The following is a 17,338-nucleotide window of genomic DNA, read 5'->3' as shown; positions in this document are numbered from 1 at the left end:
AAACTCCTCTGGCCGATCCTTGCGCAGATGGGTAACGCCGAGAAGGTCCGCTTTCTCGACGCACCCGTCTCTCAAGGGGGGGCTGGTTGGTGTTACTGTCGAGCCGCTGCGGCCCCGCTCACCCCCCGCCCGTCGGGGGGCGCGAGACCTGCACGCGGCCTCCCCCGGAGGGTTCTCGACAGTAAAGAAGCAGTCCTCCGTGCCGCGACTCGGCCGCCTCGGCCGTCGAGTCCCGTGCACTGTCTGCTTCCCAGCAACCCTGGTCCTCTTCGACGCCCTCCAGCTCTGGCGCCCCCCACTCAGGCGCCCCCCCCTGGAGGAGACAGCGAAGAGGAGACCATCGCCCCATCAGCAGCCGCGGTGAAGCGGCCCTCATGGGAAGACCTCAGGGTGATCGAGGCTACCATTGGGCCCGACCCCAGCCACATCGCTGGGAAGTCGGATAGGGACTGCCCCGTCTCTCCATCTGCTGGCCCCCTCCGGGGGGCTAGCGCCCACTTACTCTCTAAGGAGAATTTCCTCTCTCTCTGGGTTATCACAGCCACTCACCACCCTCTGCACGACGGTGAACGGCAAACTCGACGTTGCGTCATGGCGAAGCGCAATGTTGAGTATAAACACCAGCCCTCAGCACTCTCAGTCAGACAGTGCGTTGAGCTGCGCAGTCGCCAGGCAGGAAAAACAGCAGAGCTGATCTCCTCCCCGGGGGACCTCCCCCGGCAAGGAATCCATACTGCTAGCCATCGAACCACCCCCCGGGGGGACGATGAAAAAGATTGTGCCTTTAGTCTCCGTCTCATTTCTGGGAGCCTGTCCGGCTTCCTAGACTGTCAGGCTGGCTAGGGAAGACGATCCGTCTCGGCTACGCGATCCAGTCGCCTCACGCCCGCCAAGTTCAACATCCGATATACCTCAGTCAGAGGCTAGGATGTTCCCGTACTTCGGGCCGAGGCCGCCACCCTTCTGGTGAAGAGAGTGATCGAGCCGGTTCACCAGCCGAGATGTTCAGCGGGTTTTACAGCCTGTACTTCATTGTCCCCAAGAAAGGCGGGGGGTTGCGCCCTATCTTGGGTCTGTGTGTTCTGAACAGGCACCTACACAGTAGCTACCTTTCAGGTTGATCACGCAGAAGCGCATCCTGACGTCCATCAGGTGTCAGGACTGGTTGATGGCAATCGACCTGAAGGACGCGTACTTCATGTCTCGATCCTCCCTCGACATCGGCCGTTCTGACGGTTCGTGTTCGAGGGACGGGCATATCAGTGCAGGGTCCTCCCCTTCGGTCTGTCCCTGTCTCCACGAGTCTTTACGAAGGTCGTGGAAGCCATGCGGGTACTAAACTATCTCGACGACTGGCTCAGTTTGGCGCACTCTCGAGATCTGTTGTGTACACACAGGGACCTGGTGCTCCGGCACCTAGATCGGTGGGGCTACAGGTCAACTGAGAAGAGCAAGCTCTCCCCGGTGCAGAGCGTCCTCTTTCTCGGTAGGGAACTCGACCCTGGCGGGGGTGGTCCCCCTCGGGTCGATGCACATACGACCGCTCCAACACTGGCTACAGAGTCAAGTTTCTTGGAGAGCGTGGCACACCGGCAGCAGGAGTATGGTCACACGCTTTCTGCCGACACACCCTAACCCCCTAACCCTAAGGCTCTGACAACAACTCCCCCCTGGCCGCTCCCCCTGGCGAATGGCTTCCCCAGGGGAAGGGGCACGTTACAGCATCCCAGGCAGAACCTGGTCTCCATGTCTGGACGGGACAAGGAGATCATGAGTGACCCACCCCCGGTCTGGTTGGGACGTCACTCAGGCTAGGGCTTCGGCCACTGGGCGGCTATACGCCCATAGGTGGCACCTCTTCTCGTCCTGGTGCTCTTCTCGGCGAGAAGACCCGCGGAGTTGCTCGGTCGGGTACGATCTGTCCCGTCCTCAAGAGAGACTGGGGAGTAACCTCTCCCCCTCCACACTGGGAATGTATGTAGCCGCTTTGGCCGCTCATCATGACCCAAGTGCTGGGTAGCCTCTGGGACATCACGGCCTGGTCATTATGTTCCTAAGGGGCGTGACAGGGTGACCACCTTCCGCTCTCCGTACCCTCTTGCGACTTAGGTGGCGGGCCTCAAGAGGCCCTGCCCCCTTCGAGCCTCTCGGTGTTGCCGCTCTTTCTCAGTCCTGATAAAGACAGCTTTCCGCATGGCGCTCACCTCCAAGAGGGTAGGGGATCTTCAAGCACCCTCCGTGTCCACAGATTGCCTAGAACTCGGGGCCGGGATTCTTACGTTATCTTGAGACCCCGCCCCGGCTACGTGCCCAAGGTTCCCACCACTCTCCCGAGAGACCAGGTGGTGAACCTTCAGGCGCTCCCCACCGGGGAGGAAGACCCAACCTATCCGTGTTGTGTCCAGTACTCGCACTGCTCCTCTACTTGGACCGCACGCAGAGCCCAGAAGCTCTGAGCAGCTCTTTGTCTGTTTCGGAGGTCAGCAGAAGGTAGGGCTGTCTCCAAACAGAGGCTGGCGCACTGGATCGTGGATGCCCTCGTTAGGCAACAGGCATTCCATCCATCACTAAGCATAGGTACACCCTACCGGGAACAGTTGAGTTATCTCCCACATAGCTCTAACCGGACCTAGTGCTCCAGACGAGGTAACCCCCCCTCCGTGGGCTGTTCCGTCTGATGGATCCTCATGAATGGTTCCCACCTTGGCAACCCATGACCTCCCCAGGTGGACTACGGCAGTCCGCACATCCTTTCCATGAGTTCTCCCCTGATGGTGAGACCATGTGGTGTCTCCACTAATTCCTCCCTACGGTAGGTAGTGGCCTCTGCAGCGTTTTCCCCCCAGGGGGGAATAATGCTTACCCAGTGGCCCGTACGATGACGGGCGGCTTCTCGCCATTTAGAGAACTAGGCCTCCGCCCGTGACAGGGGCTTCCCAACTTTGTGTAAAGCTCTGGGTTCCCCTTCCACTCCACTGGAGGGTCATAATTTCGCGTTAGCGTGTTCGTCTGACTCGCCCAGGCCAGTCAACGTCTCTCCGCAGAGATTGTGACGTGGCTCAGTGCTGTGGCGTTTTCCATAGGAACCCCATTCTGTCGGTTCGACACAACGTCGAGAGACCGACAGAAAGGGAACGTCTTGGTTACGGATGTAACCTCGGTTCCCTGATGGAGGGAATGATGTGTCCCTCATGCCACAACACTGGCCGCCCACCCCAGCGGTCGGGGGAGGATGCTTTAGGCTCCTCAGACCAAAGGTGAATGAATGAGCACGCCGGCTTCCCTCTTATACCCGGACATCCGGGGAGTAGCCCGGCATGCAAATTTCATTCGCCAATTTTCATTGGCCTTTTCTAAATACTCAGAAGATGATAGGTTCTCAAGACAAACCCCATTTTGTCGGTTCGACACAACGTCTCGTTCCCTCCATCAGGGAACCGAGGTTACATCCGTAACCAAGACGTTCTCCGCTATGCTCCTGTATGAACTTATCCTAGCCCCGTGGGCTCATGGGATAGAGAAGTATCCCAAGTATCTGTCGCTGGGTGCTTCAGAATGTGGGCGTAACCAGTAAGGCATACGCAAATTTCTCACCTACTCTTTTATGAATACTGAGGATCGTCTCCGGTCACGTATGTAACCTCGGTTCCCTGAAAGGAGGGAACGAGACATTGCGGTGCCACGCTAGGGGTTTCCCCTCCTTCCTCAAATACTGAAGCCTTATTGCATCGCTCCGGTAAATTTTACCGGCCAATGATGCTCGAGCGCCGAGCTAGGGCGGAGCCACCCACTATATAGGCCGGCACCGAGCGGCATTGACTCTTTCGACTGAACGAACATGGATAAGACCCTGAGAAATACAACACAGCAGCGTACGCAATGTCTCGTTCCCTCCTTTCAGGGAACCGAGGTTACATACGTAACCGAAAGGCAGCCCCTTTCTGGTCCCCGAAACAGACAAACAGCTGCTCCGTAATTCTGAAATGACTAGTCCTGTCCAGATAAATCCGTAGAGCACGGACTAGGCAAAGTGGATGCGGCCCCGGCTCCGAATCCTGAGGAGCAAATGCCTGCAGCGTAATGACCTGTGCTCTATATGAAGTAGAAAGCACTTTAGGCACATATCCTCGTCTAGGCTGCAGCCTGACCATACAGTCATTCTTACCGAACTCCAAACACGCAGTATGTGTTTTCAGTGCATGTAAATCGCCCACTCTCATACCACACGCTAATGCGAGTAAAAGTACCGTCTTCAATGAGAGCACTTTCAACTCTGCCATACGCAGCGGCTCAAAGGGCGGTCTGGAGAGTACATTAAGCACCAAAGATAACTCCCAAACTGGCATCAAGTTGGGGCGAAACGGCGCAACCGCCGTGCCCCTCTTAAGAATCCAGCGACGAGATGATGCTTTCCGACTGCTCGGCCATCGATGGGCAGATAAAAGGCCGAAATAGCAGCCACATACACCTTCAGCGTGGATGGCATGCGCCCCGCATCTAGATAATCCTGCAGAAAAGACAGAATGACCGATACGTCACAGGTAGCTGCATCCTCTTTTCTCGTCTTACACCATGAAACGAAAACTTGCTATTTCAAACTGTACAGACGTCTGGTCGACGGGGCTCTCGCTTCCGCGATAGTCTCCAAAACTCGTTGGGAAACGTTCATCAGCTGCTCTTCGCGCTGACCTGCCAAACATGCAGTTCCATAGCTCCGGCCTGGGGTGCCACACCGAGCCGCTCACCTGCGACAGGAGATCTCTCCATAAGGGGATCGGCCCCGGGGGAGTCGTCAGCATCTCTACCAACTCCGGAAACCATGGCTGGTTGGGCCAATTCGGCGCAACTAACAGCACAGTCTCTCTCTCCTCCCTGATCTTGTGCAGCACCAGTGGCATAATTTTCGCTGGGGGAAAAGCATACTTCCGTCCCTTGGGCCAGCGACTCGATAGAGCGTCCCCCTCCATGGGCGCGTTTGTCAGCGAGAAGAATAGCCGGCAGAGCGTATTCTCCTCTGAGACAAACAAATCAATATCCGCCTCTCCGAACAGCCCGTCAACGACGCATCCGTAGTGACAACCTTTCTGCTGACCACTCTGCCCATCTGGACTCCCTGCTCGAACATACTTGTGTTGAACCAGGGGGCCAGCGTCCGCCTGCATCCGTGAGTCACTATGATGCGTAACCGGCCATCGCGCCACGCTCTGCGTGGCACCCGGGATTTCAGCCATAGCTGAAGTGGCCTCATATGCAGAAGTCCGAGCCGGCAGACCGCCATAAGCTGCCATAAGCCCCAGCAGTCTATGAAAACTCTTCAGAAATACCACTCTTCCCGGCCTGAACGAGGCGAGAGCGCTGACCAAAGACTGCACACGTTCCTGAGAAAGACGCGCTCTCATAGAGCGCAAATCCAAACTCATTCCTAAGAATGCAATGCTCTGTGTGGGACGCAGCCTGCTCTTCTGCATGTTGATAGCCAGTGCCAGACTCTCCATGTGTCCCAGAAGCTGGCGCTTGTGGTTCTCCAGTACATCTCGCGATTGGGCTATAATGAGCCAAATATCATTTTGAATGAGTGCTTCGCCAGCGCGCGATTCATCGGTCTCAAATCCAGACTAGGGCGAAGACCCCCATCTTTTTTGGGGACTAGGAAGTAGCGGCTGTAAAGACCGCTCTCCACATCCTCCGCAGGAACTTCTTCTACCGCATGTTTCTCTAGGAGAGAACGAATCTCTGCTCGTAAAACCGGCGCGTCCTTGTCCGGCACGTCTGACGTCATTACACCGCTGAAACGGGGTGGTCTGCGTACAAACTGAAGTGTATACCCGCTTTTGACCGTGCACTTTACCCATTCCGACACTCATGGAAGCGCACGCCATGCGTCCGCGTAGTGCAAGAGGGGTTGAAGCGTGATGTGACACGTCCGGAACGGGCTGCCGTCTGATGACAGAGAGCGGTTGACCATCCGACTGGTAAGGCTGCCATCTTCTACACCAGCTGGTCCATCGTGTGCCGAGGGAGTACTGGCGTTCAGACCGAGACAGCACGCTGGGCTCGTGCCCTGCGGAACGCCGCTTGAGAGGGAGACTCCGCTTACATCGCGTAATGGGAAAAGACAATGAGGAGGAAAAGAGCTCTGAATGTGAACATTGTTTGGTTTGATCTTTTTTGCAAACTTTATTGGCATAGAACACATCAAACATTTCTTGCTGTCGCCTGCGGCATGCAAGGGAACAGACGGATTTAACACAGCAAGACAAACTTTCTTGCACGACAGCTCCCCGGTCGCTTCTCCGAGCGGCCGCTTCCTCCTCGAACCACTCCCATCAGGAACTCTGCTGTGGGTCCGGCACCGGTTTCGAAGGACGGGGCCCCATCTTCTTCGGATACCGTGACTGCCTTGCCTTCGGTTTCACAGCCGGCTCTGAATCCGTCCTCACGCCAGCATGATGAACATAAGGCGGTCTTTCGTGCCGCTTAAAGCGCTGTGCAGACGAAGATCTGGATCGTGGCGAGGCTACAGCCGGCCGCTCTCTCTTAGGCAGGAAATGGCTTAGGGCTTTCGACTGCTTCTGAGCTTCCACGAACTTCTCCGAAAAGGAGCCCACCGAATAAGCCGAATAAGCCTTGCGGAGAAATGGGTGCGTCAAGCAGCTGGGCTTTTTCAGACTCCCTCATCTCCGTCAGCGTCAGCCAGAGGTGCCTCTGCAGCGTGATCAGGCTGCCCATACAGCGACCAATGCCCTGGGCCGTCATTTTTGTAGCTCTGAGTGCCAAGTCGGTAGCAGAGCGCAGCTTCTTGAAGGAATCGGAGTCCTGCCCCTCTTGATCCAGTGTCTGGAGCATCCTGGCTTGAAAAGCCTGGAGAACCGCCATTGTGTGAACCGCCAATGCTGCTTGGCCAGCTGCCATGTACGCCTTCTCAGCCAGGAGGTTGGTAGTGCGACAGGGCTTAGACGGTAGTAACGGCGTGGATTTCCACCCACGTTTAGCTGGACAGAGATGTGCCACAACTGCCTCTTCGATAGGCGGCGGCTTCGAGTAACCCACGCGGTCGGCCCCGTCGATTGGATCCGGGTAGAATAGGGGCAGCGCCACGAGCGTGAGATCTCGTCGTGTACCTCAGGAAAGAAAGTTGCAGGTCTCTGGGGTGGGGCAGCCTGGTGACCCGACTGCAGAAACCACATGTCCAATCTGTTCTTGGCCGGTTGTTCAGGGGGTGACCATTCCAGTCCCAAGTTTTGAACAGCTTCGGTGAGGATTCTCGCCAGCTCTTCTTCAACCAGGGCTGGAGACTCACGTGCTCCAGTGCAGTGGGACGACCAGTCACCCGAACCAGAGGCTGCAGATGACGTGGCTCCGTCACTGTCGTCGCCGTCTCCCGCCGCAGCTCCGAACAACACCATATCCCACGCATCCTCCACGGGGCACAGGCTGGGCTCATCGTAGGACACCGGCGGTTGTTAAATTATGAGCTTGCGGGACAGAGGTCGACATGCGTTCATCAGAGGGGCCTACAGCACGTGGCTGCCTCGGTCTTTTCCCCCGCGACTCGGCGGCAATGGAGGGGGGAGGCACTGGGTTAGGTGTGCAGTTGAGGATCACTGAGATCCTAGCACGGTGGGCCTTGACTGGCATCTGCTCACAGAATGTACAATCAGACCCCGTAAGCACAGCTTCTACATGGGCTCGGCCCAGACAGAAGACACACGCGTCATGCGCGTCCGGAAGCTCCATAGGGCCCCCGCACGCACTGCATTCCTTGAAGGACATCCTCTTGCCGGATCGCCAAAGGGGAACTTGTAAACGGCGTCCTCTTATTAGCGTTGGTGATGGTCCACTTCGTGATGCCCGGGATGGTGGGGAGAACTGAAGCGTACGAAGATGCTGGGGAAGTGTGTTGGTTCTCAGCGGTGTTTTGCCTCGGCGCTTCGTGGCGCGGGTTGCAAAGCAGAGAGCCGGGCAGCCTCGTAGCTGAGCCGCGGTCTCGATTTCTGCATCCTGTTCGGGGCTGGAGCTCTGGGACGCACTTGATGGCGTCGAAGAATCCTTGGCGGTATGACTGTCGTTTTTAACGAGAGTCGGAGTCTCTGACATTCTGAGAGCTTGTAGAGATGATGCAGGTAAGACGGTTTGTCTATTTATAGGAACGCTGCTTTGAGCTGGTAGGTTAGATGCAGTGATTGCTGATTATGGATCAGCTGGGCTGATTATCTGCTCTGGCTCTTCCCGAACTTTGTTAAATTAAACGTCATTTAATTTCACTGTAGCGTTTTGGAGAAATACACATTTTCCACTTCAAATGCCTATAGGAACTATATTTCTAATAAGTAGATAAATAAATAAAATAAATCCATATATGATGTGCATATAGTGTGAGATGGCCCCTACAGAAACCGACCATGTCCTGGTTCAGCCAGCTCCGGAACGAATCGCGGTTATCCTGCTGAGCTCGGACGAGGGCTTGGAAGCGCCACTCCTGGTCTTCCCGGAGGCTCAGCAGCGCCTGATGTTGTTCACGGTGAAGAACGGCGAGCGACTGGATCACGTCCGCAAATGGCGTGGCTGGCGGGGACTGCATGGTGGCGGCAGCTCACTCCTTTCTTCCCGGGTTTCGGCACCAGTGTGATAATGCTCGTAAGAGGGAGGAAGAAAGGAGGCGGGGTCGGCGTGGCTGGGAGACGCAGATTCGTTTATTAGGTCACCAAAAATAAAAATAGCACCACTGCGCTTCTCACATTCCAATAACTCAGAATTTCTATATCGATATCGACGGTTTGTTCCTCGTCTCGACGTAGGATCTCGTCTCTACAGAGCTTTCTCTGTTGAGTCTTCCCAGCCGCTCTCTCTCACTTTGCCGTCTCCTCGTGCTGTCTCTTAAGCGTCTCCTCACCAATCACTGTAACAAGACACAGGTGATCTTAATGTGCACTTGACCTACTTACGCGCCGTCTTTCTCGCACCTCCTCCCCTCTGCGCAAACCACACCCCCTTGCCACAAGTTCCTATAGGCATTTGAAGTGGAAAATATTGTATTTCTCCAAAATGCTACAGTAAAATAAATCCATATATGATGTGCATATAGTGTGGGATGGCCCCTTCAGAAACCAACCATCAGTTTTTCTAATTATTAGAAATTAAGTTTCTATAGGCATTTGAGGTGGAAAATGTGTATTTCTCCAAAACGCTACAGTAAAATAAATCCATATATGGTGTGAATATAGTGGGGGATGGCTCATACTGAAACCCACCATCATACTTTTCTACTTATGAGAAATAATGTTTGTATAGTCAATTATATTGCAATAATATTTTTCAAACAAAATGCTTTCAAAAACCATAATGTAGTTCAACCTGTTCAAATCCATGGGTACTGTAATAAAACCATTGGTTTGCAATCAATACACCAAATACCATGTTTGTCAAATACCACACTTTTACCACAATTAACATGGTTAATTCGTAAGACTATAGATAAAAGACAAACTACTTAACTGCATAAACCGTTTTATTTGCAGGACAAAGGTCTAAAAGGCATTAAAATAATACATATTTAAGATACAGACAGAGACATTGTTTTCATAATATACAGACAGAGACATTGGTTTCACAATATACAGACAAACATTGGTTTCACAATATAACGTTACAGCAATCATAATGCAAACATTCGGAGAAAAAACTGCATAAATTACGACAAAAGCGAGATATTCTAAACGTAAAACAAGAAATATGTTATTGACGAGACGCGGATCATCTACATGTAAATAAAGCTTTACAAGCGGTGTTCCTGGAATTGACCATAAACCACTCAGTATGCGTGCATCTGAACCTAAACAGCGGCTGGCTTGACCATGTATTTTCAAACCGCGGCTGGCTTGACCGCAGTGGCGAACTTCACTCCTGCACCGGCAAACACACAGCGAAAGGCGCAGCCATTGTATTTTGACACACTCAGTCAGTTTAAAACAAGACTAAAGACTCATCTCTTTAATGTAGCTTTTACCGTACTCACACATAACACTGTTAACTCACCTCAAGCAGTATGCTGCAATACAGTTAGCTTGTCGTAACCGAACACACACACACCCATCATAGTGTGTAACTTTCTTACACTTTTTATGAGCATCCTCTACGCAACGCCAGAAGGTGGCGATAAAGCTCCGAGGTCAAATGTGCATGCAAAACACGTCGTTTTAAACTACGCGTTAATGCGCAATGTTAACGTAATACGTGTTAACGCGTTAGTTTAACACGTTTTGTCACTTTTGGCCTTCCATATTACACATGCGGCTCACGGCAAGACGCTCTCTGTGTAGAGCCCCGCTCCAGATCATCGTCAGCCTATATCAACTGATTGATTGGCTCATTTTACTGGAAGGCGGGACTTCCTTCGCTAGAGCGGCCATACTGAGCGTTACATTCCGTCCCCATTCATTGCAATAGCACTCCTGCAGTGTGTTAATATTTGCTATCTTTGTTTATGATCATTCTGTCGGATCATCAGAGACCTACAAGAGAGGAGAGGTAAGACTGATTTACCTCAGTTTATTCTGGCGTATAATGTTCTTTAATTGTAAACTATGTTTCATGTAATGTCATGTTTCAACATCAGTTCAGGTTAACATGTTATATGGAGTTTATACAAGTTTTGTTACTGGGTAAATCTTTCCGTTGTAACAGATGAATGCACGTTTAATAGGAGACATGGTTAGCGTTTCCTGAATGTGTGTAATGGACGCTATATTTTGTATTGTGTGTTTATAACTAGCTACTGGTGTATTCTGTGGTTAACAGACAGGACAGAGCGAGCCCCGCCGATAATACAGGTATGTTGATATGTATTTAAAGAAACACTGTATTGCTGTTGGGTTTCTATGGTGTAGGAATAATTCCATATTTATCAGACGGAAGAGAAAAAGCTTTTCACAATTTGTCACTGAGCTAACTAGTAGTTAGTTAGTTACTTAGTTTAAGGGCTTCTTCAGATAGAGCATTCAGACTGGTCAGATTTTAGAGGGGAGACATTGATAGTTTTTATGTGACGTCACGCACCGTTGGAGGGCAAGACTCGCCGTTGTCCGCCAGGTTTAAAGTGAGTAATTTCTTTCTGCCCTTAAGAAAATCATCAATGATTTTTTTGTGGTAAACGTGTAGTAACCATGTTTTTGTTGTATCGATTACTATTGGCTAAACCAAGTTTCTACTACAGTAGTCGTGGTTTAACTATGTTTTTTGTATATATATATATATATATATATATATAGAAAACATATATTTGTTTTTTATATTTTATATATTTTATATGTCTTGTTAATATATTATCTTTGGCTTTTCCCATTGAGCGCACGTTTACTTCCATTACAGCAATCGCAAGTTTTGCATTACGTCATTTTAAATAGTCTGATGCGCAAAACCTCAAAGAAGCATATTTTACTGGCATGTGGATGAACAGTAAACCAAAAACTGCTGTGAGCTGCCAGTGTAAATCTTTACATTTATTCAATACACCAGGAATTTGTAGAAGTTGAGTTTTGCTTAAAGATAATAAAATAAGTCAAGTAAAATAAAGACTATAGTAAAATATCAGTAAAATAGTTTTTTTCTTCATAAGTTTTTACTGTTCATGTCACATAAGCATAAAACAATGAAAAAACACGTTAATGTGCCGAAGCCATCAGAACCGAACCGAAAACCGTGGGCGAAAAACCGAGGTTCGTATTGAACCATGGGTGAGCTGTATTGTTGCATCCCTATAATAAGGCACTGTAGTGCACACTATAGGAGTAGTGAAAGTGGAATATTGCTTATAAGGAGCAGTTATCTGTTTTGGAGGGAGATTGCCTGGGGAAGAAGCTGCTTCTGTGTCTGGAAGTCCTGGTGTTTGGTGTTCTAAAGCGCCGGCCAGAGGGCAGCAGATCAAAGAGTTTGTGTGCTGGGTGTGTGGAGTCAATGATGATTTTTCTTGCCCTGTTTTTCACTCTGGAATCGTACAGGTCCTGAAGTGTGGGCAGAGGAGCACCAATAATCTCATCAGCACTACGAACTGTCCGTTTTAGTCTCCGTAGGTCTGATTTGGTGGCCGAGCCATACCAAACAGTAATTGAAGTGCACAGAACAGATTTGATGACTGCTGAGTATAACTGGGTCAGTAGCTCCTGTGGTAGGTTGAACTTCCTCAATTGACGGAGGAAGTATAACCTCTTCTGGGCCTTCTTTACAATGGAGTCTATGTGGGACTCCGTCTTCAGGTCCTGAGAGATGGTGGAGCCCAGGAACCTGAATGACTCCACAGTATCCACAGTGCTGTCCAGGATGGTGAGGGGAGGAAGTGATGGAGGGTTCCTTCTGAAATCCACTATCATCTCCACTGTCTTGAATGCATTCAGCTCTAGGTTGTTTTGACTGCACCAAGCAGCCAGCTGAGCACCCTCCTTTCTGTAGGCAGATTCATCACCTTCTTGAATAAGGCCAATGACTGTGGTGTCATCTGCAAACGTCAGGAGTTTGACAGAAGGGTCTGTAGAGGTGCATTCGTTTGTGTAGAGTGAAAATAGCAGTGGAGAAAGAACCCATCCTTGAGGAGCTCCGGTGTTGATGGTACATGTGCTGGATTTAAATTTTCCCAACCTCACTAGCTGCTGCCTGTTCGACAGGAAGTTAATCATCCACTGACAGGTAAAGGTTGGCACTGAGAGCTGGGTAAGCTTGGGCAGAAGGAGGTCCGGGATTAGGGTGTTGAAGGCCGAGCTGAAGTCTATAAAAAGGATCCTGACGTTAGTCCCTGGTCTATCTAGGTGTTGTAGGATGTAATGCAGTCCCATGTTTACTGCATCATCCACAGACATGCTCAGTAAGCAAACTTGAGGGGATCAAGAAGGGCTCTGGTGATGTCCTTCAGGTGGGCCAGTACAAGTCTCTCAAATGACTTCATGACCACAGATGTTAAAGCAACAGGCCTGTAGTCATTACGTCCAGATATTTTGGGTTTCTTCTGTACAGGGATGATGGTGGAAGCATGGACTTCACACTGCTCCAAAGATCTGTTAAATATATTAGTGAAGATGGGCGACAGCTGCTGTGCACAGACTTTCAGGCAGGAGGGTGAGACATTGTCTGGGCCTGGTGCTTTTCTGATTGTTTGTTTGCAGATAAACTGGCACACATCCTCTGCGCAGATCCTAAGTGCAGGTTGAGTGTCAAGAGGAGGTGTTAATGGTATAGCAGAGATAGGGTTAGGGCGGGTGTGTAGGGTGAGACTCTGCTTTTCAAAACGACAATAGAAGTCGTTCAGGTCGTCAGCCAGTCGTTGATTACCCACAGACTGAGGGGATGATGGCTTGTAGTTGGTAATGTCTTTCAGGCCTTTCCACACTGATGCAGGGTCGTTGGCTGAAAACTGGTTCTTCAGCTTTTCTGAGTAGCTTCTCTTGGCTGCTCTTATCTCCTTTGTCAGTGTGTTTTTGGCCTGATTATGCAAGACTTTGTCCCCACTTCTGTAAGCATCTTCTTCGGCCAGACGAAGCTGTCTCAGTTTCAGTGTAAACCATGGTTTGTCATTGTTGTATGTTAAGTGAGTCCTGGTGGGAATACACATGTCCTCACAGAAGCTGATGTAGGATGTCACTGTGTCAGTTAACTCATCCAGATCAGTGGCTGCAGCTTCAAAGACACTCTAATCCGTGCAGTCGAAACAGGCTTGTAAGTCCTTCTCTGTTTCGCTGCTCCATCTCTTTGCTGTTCTTGCTACAGGCTTGGCAGATTTAAGCTTCTGTCTGTAGGTCGGAAGAAGATGAACCAGGCAATGATTAGAGAGACCCAGAGCTGCTCTGGGAACAGAGTGGTATGCATCCCGTATTGTGGTGTAACAGTGATCCAGAATGTTGCTTTCTCTGGTGGGGCATGTGATATGCTGCCTGTATTTTGGCAGCTCACGGGAGAGGTTTGCTCTGTTAAAGTCCCCAATAATAATAATAAGAGAATCCGGGTGTTGCTGCTCCTTGTCAGTGATGTAATCCGCCAGCTGTTGCAGCGCTTCTTTCGCACATGCATGTGGAGGAATGTAAATATTCACGAGAATAAATGAGGAAAACTCGCGTGGCGAATAAAAAGGTTTGCAGTTGATAGAGAACGCTTCTAAGTACGAAAAGCACATCTTCAGTGTTATATCTCTGCACCAACCTTCGTTTATATAAAAACATAATCCACCACCACGCGTCTTCCCTGTTGACTCGGCAATGCGATCCGCTCTGAACAGCTGAAAACCTGGAAGATGTAATGATGGTGTCATTGAGCCATGTTTCTGTGAAACACAGCGCAGCGGAGTTGGAAAAATCTTTGTTTGTCCGGGTGAGTAAGAGTATTTCGTCCGTTTTGTTGGCAAGGGAGCGGACATTTGGCAGGTGTATACTCTGCAGCCGGGTCCTAAATCCGTGTCGTCAGAGTCTGACGAGCGCATCCGCTCGCTTTCCCCGCTTGCGTCTTTTAGAGCGTTTGTATAGAGCTGCCGCTCCTCCAAGTAAAATGTACAGTAAAACATCTGAATTATCAAATTTAGGAAAAAGATTGACAGAGGTGCATTGCTTAATGTTAAGCAATTCGCCCTTGGTAAAAGTGATTAAAGAAGAGTGGCTCAAAACAGGAAAAACAAACAAAAAAGACATAACTACTACAGAGCTCCAAACCGAGGCAGCCATCCACGGCGCCATCTTGGATCAACTTTTTCAGGAAACAGCGTATTAACGTTTATTAGCTGGTCTACATGGCCAACATGAAGTAAATACAGCATAGCAACAAAACTGCTCGTATGATTGTCTTTCAGGACTGTGCTACATTGTTCTAACTCTAGATGTAACTTGGCACATTTTGAAACAGTGGTGATCTCCCAGCTAACACAGTTGTGATTCCCATATTCGTCGCAGCGACGTACCAAATAACGTTTCTGGGACATGATGAGCTCGTCCTAACGACCAAACAGTCACGTTGTTAAAATCTTTTTTTATTTAATTTAAACAATTATCATTCCTCACATGGAGGATTAAATTAATTTGTGATTTCATCTGTGTGTTAAAGATTCAATTTTATGCATAATTGGAGTAATTCTCTATTAAAATATGTATAAAGCACAGTATAACGATTAATAAAACTCAACACAGCTTTCTACATCACAATAAGATATTTTATTATATACTGAAGTACATGACATAAATAATCAAAGACTTCAACACAATATAGAGGATTAAAAGCAGATATTTATTGACAGAGATGAATAAACATTACCTTTAAGATTAAAAGTGTGATGAACTGGGCTTGTTTATTGTTTTATACTGTTATATGAGGTCTACTTATGACGTCCGCGTGGTTTCAAAAACATCAAAATCAATAAGTAATAGGCTATTTTCTACCCGGGTTTTGAGGCCGGCTTGTCAAACGATCGGTTTGAATGGGCGTTCCGCCATGAAGACTTGGAAGTAAATGCCCACTGCTATGATTGGATAGCAGTTTGTATAGTAAACTTAGTCATATCATAGTAAACTTAGACATATCGTTAGGTTACATTCGCCCTATTCGCACAGGATTAGTATTATCTGGGGACCTCGTGTGATTTATAAATTACCTCCCCACATCTGTATTTCATGTGGCGCATTCACACGGGATAAATGAAGCCTGTGATTTTACTCAAATTTACTGACTTATTTCCCGGATGTGATGGCAAGGCTTTGCGTATAGTTTGTATAGCCTATAGTTGTATGGTGTTTAATGATATACTGTATGACCATACCTGTCAGCATTTGAGACCCGTGATCGCGAACCGTACAGAAGATCACCGCGAATCTCAAATGTTACGAGAGTTTCCATGATAAATAAACAAACGGGAGACTCCCGGTAACTTATGGATATGACCCAGCACCCGAAATTATACCGAAACACTTCAAAACAGCCTCCATTATTTGCAAACGGTGGATAAAACCTTGAAAAATGATATATGAGCCCGCCAAATCACAACTCTGTGCCTCTGCAAGTATTACAAATGACTAGAGGTCCCCAGGTAATACTAATCCCATGCGAATAGGGCTCAGGGCATATCAAGCGATCTCTAACAAAGCAATAGTGACGCATAGTACAAATATGTTGTACTCGCATAAGATTGCTGCACCATTCCTATCGGATCCAATATTGACGGCACAGCACTGCTTTTTAATTTTAGTCTCTCCGTAAATCCATAGTCGACCTCTGCCTTGTTCACAAAGGAATCCGGGGTAAAGTTTTGCCCACGTAAGCTGGAACGTCTTTAAAATTAAACTTTGGAATCAGAAGGAAGGTTATGCAGCGACTGTGTTCTTCCACAACCAGGCACTCCACAATATTTCGCGATCTTTAACGGCATGTTTATTGCTTGCTCGCTCTATCTAGTTCCACGCAACCAGATAGTGTTACTTCAGTACTGTCATGCGCGAACCACTGGGCGGGTGCTAGAGAAGTAGTCGTTGATATTTTCTGTGGAGGTGGTGTTCAACCTATCAATGATGTCATAGATAGGTGCATTCCAGGACCTGGCGTTGCTGGGCCTGGTGTCAGTAACAGTTGTAATTTCAGTAACAAGAGCGTTTTCAGTTCTGACACTTACAGGATGTTCGCTTGAATACGATTCCCTCTTATATAACAAAAGCTTAAAAGGTTAAAATTGAGGTCTTAGTTCATCGCCCCTTTAACATTATATTCTTGTCTCACCACATAAGTTTAACAGTTTGTCCATCTTTAGAAACAACGATCAAAAGCGTTATCAGTCACACTCATGCTAAATCGATCGAAAATCACAAAAATGTGTTTACTCTCACAAAAACAAGATGGCGCTGCAGACGGCTGCCTCGGTGTGGAGCTCTCCAGTTGTTTTAGTGTTTTTGTTAGTTTGTCCTGTTTTATGTTTTTCCCATACAATCAGTTTCACAAGAGATGAACTGCTGAACATTCGGCAGTGCACACCATCTGATCTTTTACCGGTTTTTGATTATTCGGACGTTTTACTTAACGTCGGAGGCGCAGCGGCGCTGCTAAAGCGCTCCACGACGCGCAAGTGTGGGAAGCGAGCCGGCGCGCTGGTCAGGCTCAGAAAGCACGGCATTAAAACTGCACTGCTTAGCATACAGTACATCTGGCGAATCTGCGCTCTCCGCCAAACAAAGCGGACGAACTTCTTCTATTCTACCGAACAAATAAGGATTTTTCAAACTCTGCTGTTTTGTGTTTCGTGGAAATGTGGCTGAATGACTTCATCCTGGACAGCACGCTACATCTGCCTGGCTACCAGCTGTTCAGAGCGGACCGCGATGCAGAATCA

The 17,338-nt window shown here is 49.1% G+C and overlaps 1 protein-coding gene across 2 annotated transcripts in view; it reads left to right on the top strand.

The window, feature by feature from the left end:
* The first annotated feature begins 10,414 nt into the window (after positions 1–10,414).
* LOC130545909 (zinc finger protein 883-like) overlaps positions 10,415–17,338 on the top strand; it is a 48,370-nt gene continuing 41,446 nt past the window's right edge. For both annotated transcript variants that reach the window (XM_057320836.1, XM_057320835.1), the window contains exons 1-2: positions 10,415–10,527; positions 10,772–10,829. The gene's annotated coding sequence lies outside the window, so the exon portion shown is untranslated. The remainder of the gene's footprint in view (positions 10,528–10,771; positions 10,830–17,338) is intronic.

This window comes from Triplophysa rosa, linkage group LG22 (genome assembly GCF_024868665.1).
Source record: "Triplophysa rosa linkage group LG22, Trosa_1v2, whole genome shotgun sequence".
NCBI classification, from domain to species: domain Eukaryota; kingdom Metazoa; phylum Chordata; class Actinopteri; order Cypriniformes; family Nemacheilidae; genus Triplophysa; species Triplophysa rosa.
This window is presented reverse-complemented; position numbering and strand designations above follow the sequence as displayed.